This window comes from Natrix helvetica (assembly GCF_964273705.1).
Source record: "Natrix helvetica genome assembly, chromosome: 1".
In the NCBI taxonomy this organism is placed as follows: domain Eukaryota; kingdom Metazoa; phylum Chordata; class Lepidosauria; order Squamata; family Natricidae; genus Natrix; species Natrix helvetica.
The window spans coordinates 50,227,796-50,239,759 of NC_138548.1; the positions used below are offsets into that span (position 1 = coordinate 50,227,796).

Below are 11,964 nucleotides of genomic sequence, written 5' to 3' on the forward strand. Positions count from 1 at the left end.
CATATATTATCTCTGCATGTCACTTTACTGTTTTCAGTAAACCAGTTGGGGAGGGGGGAGGAAGAGAGACAGGTTTTCAATCATCAATTCTCCAAAAAGGAAAATGAGTGCATTTTCGCAATTTTAAAGCTATAGTGCTAATGTAGGTGACAGAGAGGAGAGAGGTTTGCTAGATCTTGCTGTTTAAAATATTCGGGATCCAGATTGCATATTTTATGTTACTTTAGTGCCAGAGGCAGTAGAAAATCAAATTGGAGGAACTGATTGATGCCATGTGTCTCAACGTTTGGAGATATTTTATTTAAGCATTGGAAGGCCCTCACTATTTTTCTATTCATTTTGTCTTCACCTCTATCATTTAGCCATCTAATGTGGCACACCTAGGGAAGCTTGGGATATGTTACGTGCATTATTTTCATAATTTGGCAATTGCAATGTCAAACTAATAAACAGAACAAGTGAAAGGTTTATCACAGAACCAACCCTACAGCAATTCTCAAATATTAGGTGTTAGCTAACATAAGAATTCCATGGAAGAGAACTATGTTAAGTATACTAGAACTTATTTTAAGGAGCGGGGTGCAAGCAACTCGAACCAAGAGACATCACTGCAGCAGGCCTAGAACATTCAAACATCTTTATTGTGACAAGCCATTTCTTCCCTGCTGATTTATAGCATCATCCTAACATCATTGTGGCTGTATAACTGTGTATTCATTATTCTTAGATCAGTGCAGCAATGGTTGAATGACACCATATATCATTAGTGAGGAAATGGCCAAAGATGTCTAAACAGAAATCTTATACTGAGTCTAAGAAATGGTTGGCAATATTTCACTTGTCTTCTTGTAGGTGTCACACATTCTTCTCAGTGCCTTCCCCATCAGCCAGGTCAACACAGCAAACTAAGTCAGAGGATACTTTCAGTCTTAGTAATGTGGCCTAAGAAAAAAATGTAGAGCTAGAGGCTAAGAGAAGATGTCTGGCCAACTCACTGATGGCCATAGCTAGCCCTGCAGTTACAATGACACTATCTTCACCCTTGACTAAGAAAGTGTGATCACCATGTGGGCCAGGAGCAGCTAGTATTTTGTGGAAGTTTGTTATAAGACCAATTTGCTTCAGGATTTACAGAGACTAGCAGTTCAAGCATCTGACCTACACTAGATTGGGAAAGGCTTTCTAATACATATAACACCTTTAAAAAATCCCACAGCCAGCCTTGGAATGGTCTCTGGGGCCAGATATGATCACAAGTACTCGCCGGCTGCCCAACAAGCAGTTCTCGGAGTGCCAGAGAGGCTGTTGCCTTTGCCAGTGTAGAGGAATCCCCGCCCCCCTTGAGGGTCCGACCCACCTCTTGGAAACATGAAATAGCTGGTGTGCTGCGGAGCCCCAAGGAGGGAAAAGGTGGTTCCTCGAGCTGCTACACCCAGCTCTGTCACTGGGAGAGCCTGGAGTTTGGCAAACGGAGAGTTTGGCTTCCGCTCCCTTCTACAATAGGAGCTTGTTTGTAGAAAGCTGCCACCTAACTGTGGTTTGCTACTTCGGTTTGCTAGTTCGCAGGACCTCGGAAATGTGGAAGACTGGAGGGCTGGAAGAGTTAATCTCAGCCCTAGAGCAGTGCATCTCTCTTTTGTGGAGGCGAAAAAGATAATTTGCGAGAAACGAGAGTGACTGATGGGAGAATAAAGGGGTTTATTTTCTTCAGCAGGGTACTGGAATGAAAAAAAGGAGGGAGCTAACTAGGGAAAAAAGGACCTAGAAACATTGAAGTACTCTGTTTTCCAATTGATTGATTCTGCCCCCTTGTTTGTAAGGTCTTTGTTTCTTTACACAAAGGATGAGGGAGGGGGAGGAGTTCCCCCCCCCCCCAGTAATCACCCTCCCGTCTGAGTCAATAGCAATAGCACCTATACTTATATAGTGCTTTACAGCCTTCTCTAAGCGGTTTGCATTTTACTTCTCTGTAAAAATCCTTTTGAACTCACCCAAGCTGCTTCGCGACTGGATACAGCCAGCTTTCAGCTGCGCAGCCAACAAGCGTACGACAGACACACACACACACACACACACACAGCGCCTCTCTTAATCCTAAACCGCACGGCGGTTTAAGGAATGGAAAACACACTTCAGCTAGCGACACATGCCAGGACCCACTTGTGGATCTTTTGCAGGGAAGAAACCAGAATTTTGGGGTGAGAAAAATCGATTCTCTCCACGCTGGTGTTTGGCGTGTTTCAATGTGCCGAACTGCCCCTACCCAACTGAACCTGCCAATCTCTTAAGAACCTAATCTCTTTCCCTTCCTTCAACCGCAACTTTAAACTTCGGCGAAACGCGTTCCGCTAAATTCTTGGCTTATTCATTTCAGGATCACTCGCTTGATCTTTCTTCTAGCGGGGGGGGGAGCTTTTTTCTTTTTTTAACGGTGCCGTTTTTACCTGTGGAGAAGACTGTCGCGCGGCTGGTCTGCAATTGGTTCTCACCCAAACCCCACTGGGTCAGGAAGGTGGAGAGCGAAGCAACTCAGTCCCGGCATTGTACTGGTTTAAGGATCACCGCCAAGGTCTGGCTTGGTTCCATAGCTGGCAAGAGCCAAGCTCGTCCTCATAATCACACCGCTCCGAGCGAGCGTGAGAAGGCGATTCCCCCAGAGATGTTCGCTCACCCGGGCGTTCAATCGCAGCGGCCAGCGACGCCGTCCGACCGGTACGCTTTGAAATCTTCTGCTCCCTCTTCCTCACCCCCAGCAGCAGATTTCTCCGGAGAGAGTCGAGGTCTGGGGCCTAAAGCAAAACGCGGTTGAACGTCTTTCCCAAACGAGCCGAGAGAGAGTAGCTGCTACAGCGGCAGCCACACGCCGCGTCGCCTGCCTCGAACGCGCAGCGCCTTCCTCGAAACTCCGCCGTCTAGCAAAGAGCGGGAGGCAGCACCGGTCGCTTAACCCTTTCCGGGCGTGACGCTAAAGGAACAGGGGAGCCGTGTTCCAACGTTCCTCCTGCCGAGAACGGGGTTTTGTTATGACTGGTCCCACCGCGTCTGGAGACAGACTTGCTTGAGGAACACGCACGCAACACGCTCAGAGGGGGGGGGGGAAGGCGGGAGGAGGAGGGAAGTAAAGTCCCACCCCGCGCAGAATTGCTTTGCGGATTAGTCGTCCCTTCTTCGGAAGGAAAGGAAGGAATGTACGGCAGACCTGAACTGTGTCTTAACTCGGGAGGAGGGGAGGTCGAGTGACATCACGGTTTGATGAACCTTCCCACCTGCTCATTTTTTTCGCCTCACTAGTTTTCACCCGGGCGGGTGTGCACCCGGTGAAAGACAAACGGTTCCGATCATTTTCCGGGACTAGTTCCCCCCCCCCCCCCCAATCATTGCAGCGCGCGCCAAAAGAGTTCTGCGAAGGCGTTTTAGCTCAAAGGTCTCCCTTTCTCTTTTCTAATAGACCTAAGAGGAAACAAAGTTTTACTTGAACCTCCTCGATCTGCTTCGGTGTTCGAAGATGGGATGCGAATTAAAAATTGATCCACGGTGTCGAGTACACCTTGGAAACCCCTTTGGTGGCGCTACCTCGTTCCTACTCCACATTTCCTACAGCCTCGTATCATTTATAGAGCGACTATTGTTTTCCTGCTTAATCCAGCTCCAAACCATAATTGCTAAGCTTCTTGCATCTTTCCTCACCACCACCCCTCCACCCCATTTCTGGTCAGTCTGCACATATTGTACGGCCACGTTAGCTTTGACGTGCTAGTAGTTTAGGAGGGGGGGGGGTTGTAAATGCATGTACATCACTATGCTCCAAATTACAATACACTTCATTGGCCAGCCTGGACGTCAAGGAGAGTCTGGAAAAAGCTTTCTCCAATTCAGCCACAACTGAATTCAGAGGCAGGAGGAATTTCCAAGCTGTAAACCCTGCGGCACGCATCTTGCTTCTTTCGATCTCTCTCTTCCCAGCCTAATTCGAACCGAAGACAAGAAGGTAGCTTTGCCTCTCGGGACGTTGGGGTGTGTGTGGGTGTGTGTCCGCGAGCGCGCTCGTGTTGTGTGTACATTTGCTGGTATGGAAGCTTCGAATTCCTCAAGATAAATGCGTCTCTGGAGGGGAAAAAACCACGGGAGAGGCAATTGGCGAAGAACGCGATTTCTCCGGGACGCAAGCAAGAAACTCTTTGCAATAAGGGGCCTTAGGAAGCGGGGGAGCGCAGGCGACCCAGGCAATCGGAAGGACCGTTGCTGAGTTTCCCTTGTGGAAGGGCGGGGGGGAATCGTCCTGTTGCCCTCGATAGTTGTTTTTATTTTTATTATTATTATTATCCGAGCTGAACCTCTTCTAGCAAGACCGTGGAAACGACGGCGGGATTGATATGCGCGGCCGCTGCGCGAAAAGGACAAGGGAAGAGAGGCGAGCAGGAGCGCGGGGTTTGAACCGCCGCGCTGCAAATCCCTCGGTTTAGCCAAGGTGGCAGTACAGCATCAGAGGCTGGGAAGAAGGCGCCTTCGCTTTGCAGCTCGCAGCTCCGGGGAGAGCTGACAAGCGAAGACATGTTCGCCTTAGCCGCCTAAACCCACGCTTCTTCCCCTTTGGCTTTCATGTGAAATGATTTATCTCTCTAAATTCCCCCCTCCCCGCTTTTTATTTTGTATTATTTATTTGTCTTGGCTATGGCTCGATCACTTAGCATTTTAAACCCTGCTTTAACACAAGTGCTGGTTTGTACGGTAATTCTTGTTCGGATCTTTTCCGTAGCTGGCAAAATCATCCAGGAGAGGTTGAACTGGATGTGGGTAGAGGAGCGGGCGATGTGTGGCCCTCTAGATGTTGCTGAACTCCTACAGGCTCTTGCCATCATCCATAAGAAAATCAACCGAGCTGCATGCAGAAATGGACCAAACAGGTGCTCTTTGTTGACCGATTAATCAAGTCATTCATAAGGCTGCAGTCCTCTATACAAGCTCTTTTGGGTTTAATCCAGCCCAGCTTTCTCAGAGCCATCCAGTCTCTTCCTTCAAGGGGAGGGGAAAAAATGAAAGTCAGTTCTACTTTCTTATGGGGAAGAAGAATGAACCCAAACCAAATGTAAAATAATAGTGTGAAATTCAATCAGTATATAAAGCAGAGAAAGAAACCTGTGTCTCTACAGCTGTGGGAGAAACTACCCTTTCTGGCAATTCACAATAATGGCTAGGCTGCTAGAGATACAGCTCTGCCCCTCTGTGCCTACCCCTGATCTAATGATGAGAAAAGTATTGTTACCATGGAAATGGAATGTGTGTGTGTGTCATTTTGTGGGGAAGAGAAAGGGGGAACTATCTGGAAAGATTTTCTCCTACTAAATTAAAATATGTAAAGGAAGGTGTCTGCTCTGGTGGAATATAAGCAAAAGGCTTATATTCAAAAGACTACCAACTAAGTGATATCAACTGATCTTCAGCTAAAATAAAAACCAGTGTAATCTTCCAAGTATGGATATTTTGAAACAGATCATACATGTTTTATAAAGAAATAATTTATATTTTTATTAATAGCTCAGCTAGTGAGCAGCATGAAAAAGCGGCTATTTTCCTTTCTATCTCGGAATTTAGCAAACAAAAGTTTTTTTAAAAAAAATCTGCATTATTTGTATGAACAAATAATCTAGAATTTGGCAGAAAACCAGGCTTAATATTGCATTGCAATTGAATCGGAACACAGAACCCTAATAACTTGCTGCATCGCTTGAGGTTTTTAAGAGGAGGTTGGACAGCCATTTGTCATATAGGGCCTCCTGGCTGAGCAAGCAGTTGGACTAGAAGACCTCCAACTTTCTTCCAAATCTGTTATTCTGTTAAAGCGAACTTCTAAGATCAGCCTTGTCTATATTACAAACTCTACACTGGCTTTGCTTCCATGCTAAATTAGATCCGTTACAGAAGTAAAGCTTGGTTAGCATTAAGATTGATTATTTTTCCTCCTTAATGACTTACAATGTTTTTTTTTAAATCCAGAGTCAATACCCATATGATTCACTACACTGCAGATCCATAGTATAGACTATGAATTAAATAATCCAGGCCAAGCTTGTTCATCCCAGAGTTGTTTACTGACAAAGATTCTCAGGATTTTAAACAAAAGGCTATTTAAACCCCACTCTAGAAACTGAATGTAGGCCCTATTGCACGCTTGGCAAGATGTTCTTGGAAATGCTTCCTACTACTTACACGTCCCTACTCCCACTACCACTTGTGCTCCCCTAATTGCTGTTCTTCATATTTCCCCAACAGTAGCACTCTTTTCCTTAATTTTCTATTACTTTGGAAAAACATCTTAGATGCACTGCAAGAACATAGCTGCAGTCCTAGGCATCCAGGAAAGCAAACAGGTGAAGAACAGAACCAGACCTCTGTAGATCTCAAAAGACATATCTGACCATGAACTTGGATCAGTGGTACAATTCTGCTGGTTCTATCCATTTCAGGCAAACCAGTAATGGTGGCAGCGGGAGGCTCCAACCCCCCTTCCTGGACATCATCATGTCCCATTTTTGATGTTCTGGACATACGCGGAAGGTCCTGCGCATGTGCAGAGATGGCCTGTGCACTCACATTTACGAATCTGTAATGGAGGTAAGTTGATTTCACCCCTGACTTGGATTCATCATGGAGGAAGACTTCCCCAATGGGGAAGCCTTGGGCTGCTGGCCTATGGAAAATGGGTAAGAACTATGAATCTATTGAACTCAAAACTGAGAAACGGAACACAAAACATGGGAGAAAAATCAAGTCTTGCCCTGCCAGCAAAAGCTGTCCAGTTGTGGAACCGTATTTCTTTCTTTAGCAAGGAAAAATAATGATACTTAACTTGGGGTATCAATAATGATCTCTTGAAGTCAGTGAATCTTGGAATTTAAAACTCGTACTTTGCACAAAATCCCTGTTATTTTTATTACATATAATGCAATTATTCTTGTCGTTTTATTTCAAGTCTCAGTGAACATAATGGTACAGCTCCTGAGAAATCACTTTTAGGTTTAGGTTAGTCATATGAAATCTCTCTTAGAATGACTTGAAGTAGAAAGACAGAAGATTGTTTTGTTTCAAATCAGGCACTTCACTTCAACTTCATAGGTACTTCATTGGCAACTTCTCCTTTTACAGTATTTAGTCAAACAAACCATTCCTTAAATTGTCTCATCTTCAAATTTTGGCAAAGGAAACATAAATTTATGCACCTTACTGAATACTTTTTATAAAGAAAAAATATGGGGGGGGGAGTAGAGAGATAGAGAAAAAGAATGATAGGAATATAAAGAAAGTACATACCAAATATATTTTCTGACTGAGGATTAGCCACTGCATTATTCTAAAGCTATGCAGGGCCCTCTCTGGGATCTGAATAGCTGCCTACACTCACCATTTTAAAGCAAAGAGCCTCTTGGCCAGGCTTTTTCAGATGAGTTCATGGAGATTCTAATTGGATTAAGGATAATTGTAGCTGCCTTTTAATGAGTTTTAACGGTTACTTTTATTTTGCCTCTAGCTGCCTTGAACATACTAGGAATAGAAAGATGGGTAAAGATTTAAATAATAAGGCAAAGGAAGGTCTTCTGTGAATCAAGCTCAATTTCTAGCAATTTCCTAGACAAATCTATTTAGCTTTCTTAGTAAAAAAAAAAAATGGCAGATATGGTTTACTAATGCCTTCTCGCAGGATTTGTTCATAGCTACAGCTACCTGGTAATCTCTTCTCCATGTACTAATCAAATATATTCCTTCTTATCTTTTTAAAATCAGCTTGGTGCTGTTGCTAGAAGTAATCACCTATAGGTTTCAGTCCTAAACTCAAAGGGGGGGGGGGGAATCTAGGGCAGGAGGGCTTAGCACACTGAAGGAAAATGAAGACAAATGATAGATATAAGAATATTAAGATAAGTTTTACTAATAAGACTCTGTAGAAGCTGTGTGACCTGTTTCTGATGCTTTAGATATACTCCATCATCTCCACTTTAGTTTCTACGTAGCCTTCCTCAGCATTTTCTGACCTTGGAGAATCTGAAATTCTGATTTCCCATAATTTTGCCTATAAGAACTAAAGCATGCAATGGTTCTTAAAGTTTATTTTTTAAAAAAATAGAACATGATGAAATTAGCAGAAAACTTAAACCATTATAAACAAATCAAATGTACAGGTGTTTGCAGGCTATTTTTAATTATTTCTTTAAAATGTGGTTACTAAGGAACCATAACTTCATTTTGTTTTGATTTTCACTAAAAATAATGCAATTTATACAATGTATACATTGTAGAATTTGTACAATATTGTAAAAATTTGCTGGGATTTTATAGTAGTTATAGTAGTTTAAAAGCTGATTTTAAAAAAAACTTAATGAAAATCATCAGTAATTTTTGTTGTAAATACAATGTCATCAAAATTATAAAGGTAAAGGACTATTTATGATTAATTGCAGAAAGGTAAGAGGTTCTCTGCAAAGACATGGGATGACGTCAAGGTGCAGGGTTGGACTAAAAGACCTCCAAGGTCCCTTCCAGAACTGCCTTCTATGATTATGTGAGGATAATGATCCCTCTTCTTCAATGTGATCAAGTTTATTATTAAAAAATATTGAAATAGCCTTGTGCTGGATTGCCATACTTTTATTTCCATGGGAAATAACCTATGGAATTGAATGATAAAACTAGACATTTCCCTGCCAAGACTTCTCTCTCACTCCCAAGATACTGCGTTGGGAATAATCGATGGTGATCTGATTAAAAGAGTTATTCTGGTTTGCAAATGGATCTCTCAGTCTCTGAATCTACTAGACTTTCTTCTTCCTGAACAGAAAAGAAAAACAACCAGGTTCAGTGAAGGTTTTTGAATCAATTCAGGATAGCTTGGAACATCTATGCTATCTCAAGAGAATTCAAGTCTGCCCAAAATTGTCCAGGCTTAATTTAGTTTCGGATTTGCCAGATGTTGAAGTCTAGTCCTAGTTGATGGATATTTCACATGTCCCTATTCTTTCTCATGGGAAACTGTTATATAATACATCAGCTGCTAATTCTTATATAGTCTGAATGTGAGTATGTCAAGCTCGATTTCTCTTAATTCTTCAGTTTGCAAATACAAATACTGGGGAGAAGTATAATCTATATATATTCCAAATGCTATAATCTCTATGTATTCCAAATGCTAATAAGAAATATACAGTCTTCAACAGCTACCTATCCACATAATTACTTATTCACCTATCTACCTATCCATCTGTTGGAGACAGACTTCCTCACTGTACACAGATGGATATCAGTAGTAAAAGTAATTTCCAGAGCATCCTAAGAGAGAAGAATTAAGTGCTATATTTGGTCATTTGATATTGAAAAAAATTAACTCTCAATCTTCTGGTGGTCCATATAATATACTGGAGCTCTAATACCCATTTTCTTGAATGAATTATCTCTTCTCTTCCTCATCCTCTTCTATACTACTTGATAATATTTTTAGCAAGAAAGTTACAAAGATATCATCCAGTTACAGTCCATTCTATGCTTTCAGATGTAGAAATTTATTCACTTGGCAGACCTTACTTTTTAGAAATTAGCTTTTGATAGAAACATGGTCACACACATAAGAGAATTATTTCTCACAATTCCTCAGTATCTCTTCCCATGGGATACAGACTTCACAAGATGCTCACTCATTTCAACTCTAAAACATCACAAGGGTGTGATAATAGTTTTTCAGCTTGCAGAGTTTCTTTTTTCTCTTTAAGCAAATTCAATCACAGGTATATCTCCAAAAATAAATTTAATAAGGATTACACTCTGATGGTAAGAGCAGCAAAGCATAGTTATTTATTTATTTAGATTCCTCTTATTGCATCTATGAATTGCCATCTGCCAATCCTGTTATGATAATCTTGTCATCTTGGAGAGGGATGGTTCAGAAAGTCACCTGAACGGCCACTGTGAGGATTATTCAGTCCCTCACATTTGTTCTGAGTTGGGGGGGAAGGGGGGGAAGGGTGTGTAAGCCTTGTTGAGTTCATTAACAAAGGAGCTAGCAAATTTATTACGGAATTGTTTGACTTTGTTAACCCAGAAAAGAAGATATAGGCTGTGCACAATTAGCACATCAACTGATGCATTAAATCCATATCCTTCCTAGTTTGTTAAGGTATTCCAAGAAGTGAAATGTAGAGGGTCCAAGTGTTGGAGAACTCATCTTCGAGAGAGAGATTGTATTTGTTTGTAATTAAGGAGGTGTTAGTCCATCCCTTCTTCAGTGGACACCATAGTGTTGATTAATACTCTCCATTTCAAATTTTCCTTTTTCTGTGATGGTTAGGAAGATGATTGGCCTGCAGCTTCAGCAGGCTCTGGAACCAAATTATATTGACCCCTTTTAGTTGGGTTTCTAGTTTGGCCACTAAAACAGCTTTGACCATTCTTGTTAATGGTCCATGATGGAAGTACATGTATCCATCCCCCATTGGTAATTAGTCATCAGTACCATTGATCATGAAATTCTTCTGAACCAATCAGGGGTTGAGAATGGGAAACAAGATATTGCACTAGTTCTTCTCCAGTCAGTTTTTCTAGTCACTGTTATGTGTGTGGGGTGATGGGAATGGGGCATATTAGCATTCATCCATGTTGAGCCTTATCTCATGGCTCATTTCTCTTTCTGATCCTGTTTAACATATTCCTGAAGCCATTGGGTGCAGTTATCCATTTGCACAAAATTGGGTACCTTAAATAACCGCTCAGAGCTTTCAATTCTTGACATCCATGTCATGGTACTGAAGTTTTGCTTTGTATCTCTGGAGATCTGGAAGTTTAAATAAGGGGTCTTGCTCAATCATAACAATCTTGACTTCACTTAAAGTCAAGAAATGTCCAACTTTGGTTCTTAGTGGAATTGGTTTAGCTAGAACTGGACTTCTCCTAACTCATAGATTCTTCTTGGAAAGCAAGTAGCAACCAAGGAAGTTTTGTACCATTGTACAAAACCCTCTTTTGCATCAATTGGATGCAATTCTTGGACTTGGGATGCCTTACAATCATTCATGCTTTATTCACAGCTCCCAAAAATAAATTATTGAAAGGTTCTCTACATGGGGCTGCTTTTGAAGACCATTCAGAAACTACAGAATGTGAAAGAGTAAATAATTACCAATGTACTTTGATGTGTCTATGTAGTACCTCTGATGTACTGATCACCAGTAACTTTTTGGATGCAATTCAAGGAGCTATAATGCACACGGCCTGGTTACTTGTGGAATTATCTGTCTACAATTACTTCTGCCCAAAACATTTTCTCAGGGTAGATTTGCTCCTGCTCCAGTCTTAAGCAGTGTAATCTAGCAGGAATCAGGAGTCAAAGCTTCTTTGTCACAATATCTGCCCTGCAGAAGAGCATTTTTAGTTACCAATAAGTTAGTAATGTGATTGTTAAGTGAATCTTGCTTCCCCATAAACTTTGCTTGTCAGAAGGTCACATAAAGGGATCACTTGTCTCTGGGACATTGCAACCGTCATAAATATATGAACCATGAAATATATGAGACAGAAGATGAAGATCTTAAAGATACTATGTGTACAATCTTAGCAGAATATATTAAGAGAGATAAAGAACAGTTGTGGTGGGATATGGACCTGGTTTACAGGATCAATTCAGAATATGCCAGAACACATAATGTTCCAAGGGAAGTATAGGTTAAATTTCTTAGGAAGACCACGAGGGATGAGGTTTTAGGGGCCCAAAGGGGGGACCACTAAAATATAAAGATAAAGAAATTGTCATTCTTAAATAAATTCTGAAAAAAATAAGAGATAAGAGGAGGAAGTATTCCTCCTTATCAAAGAAATTATATAACAAAGGAGTTTGGTTTAGATGGTTATTGCCAGAAGGAATGTTGATCTTCTGGGAGGGAAACAGAATTAGAATCAATACAGTTGTGGAGGCAGAGGCCTTCATGA

General features: G+C 41.6%; 1 protein-coding gene across 1 annotated transcript in view; it reads right to left on the reverse strand.

Moving 5' to 3' along the window:
• FLRT2 (fibronectin leucine rich transmembrane protein 2) overlaps window positions 1-3,069 on the reverse strand; it is an 80,619-nt gene extending 77,550 nt beyond the window's left edge. Inside the window, exon 1 of the mRNA XM_081939030.1 lies at window positions 2,445-3,069. The gene's annotated coding sequence lies outside the window, so the exon portion shown is untranslated. The remainder of the gene's footprint in view (window positions 1-2,444) is intronic.
• Between the last annotated feature and the right edge of the window lie 8,895 nt (window positions 3,070-11,964).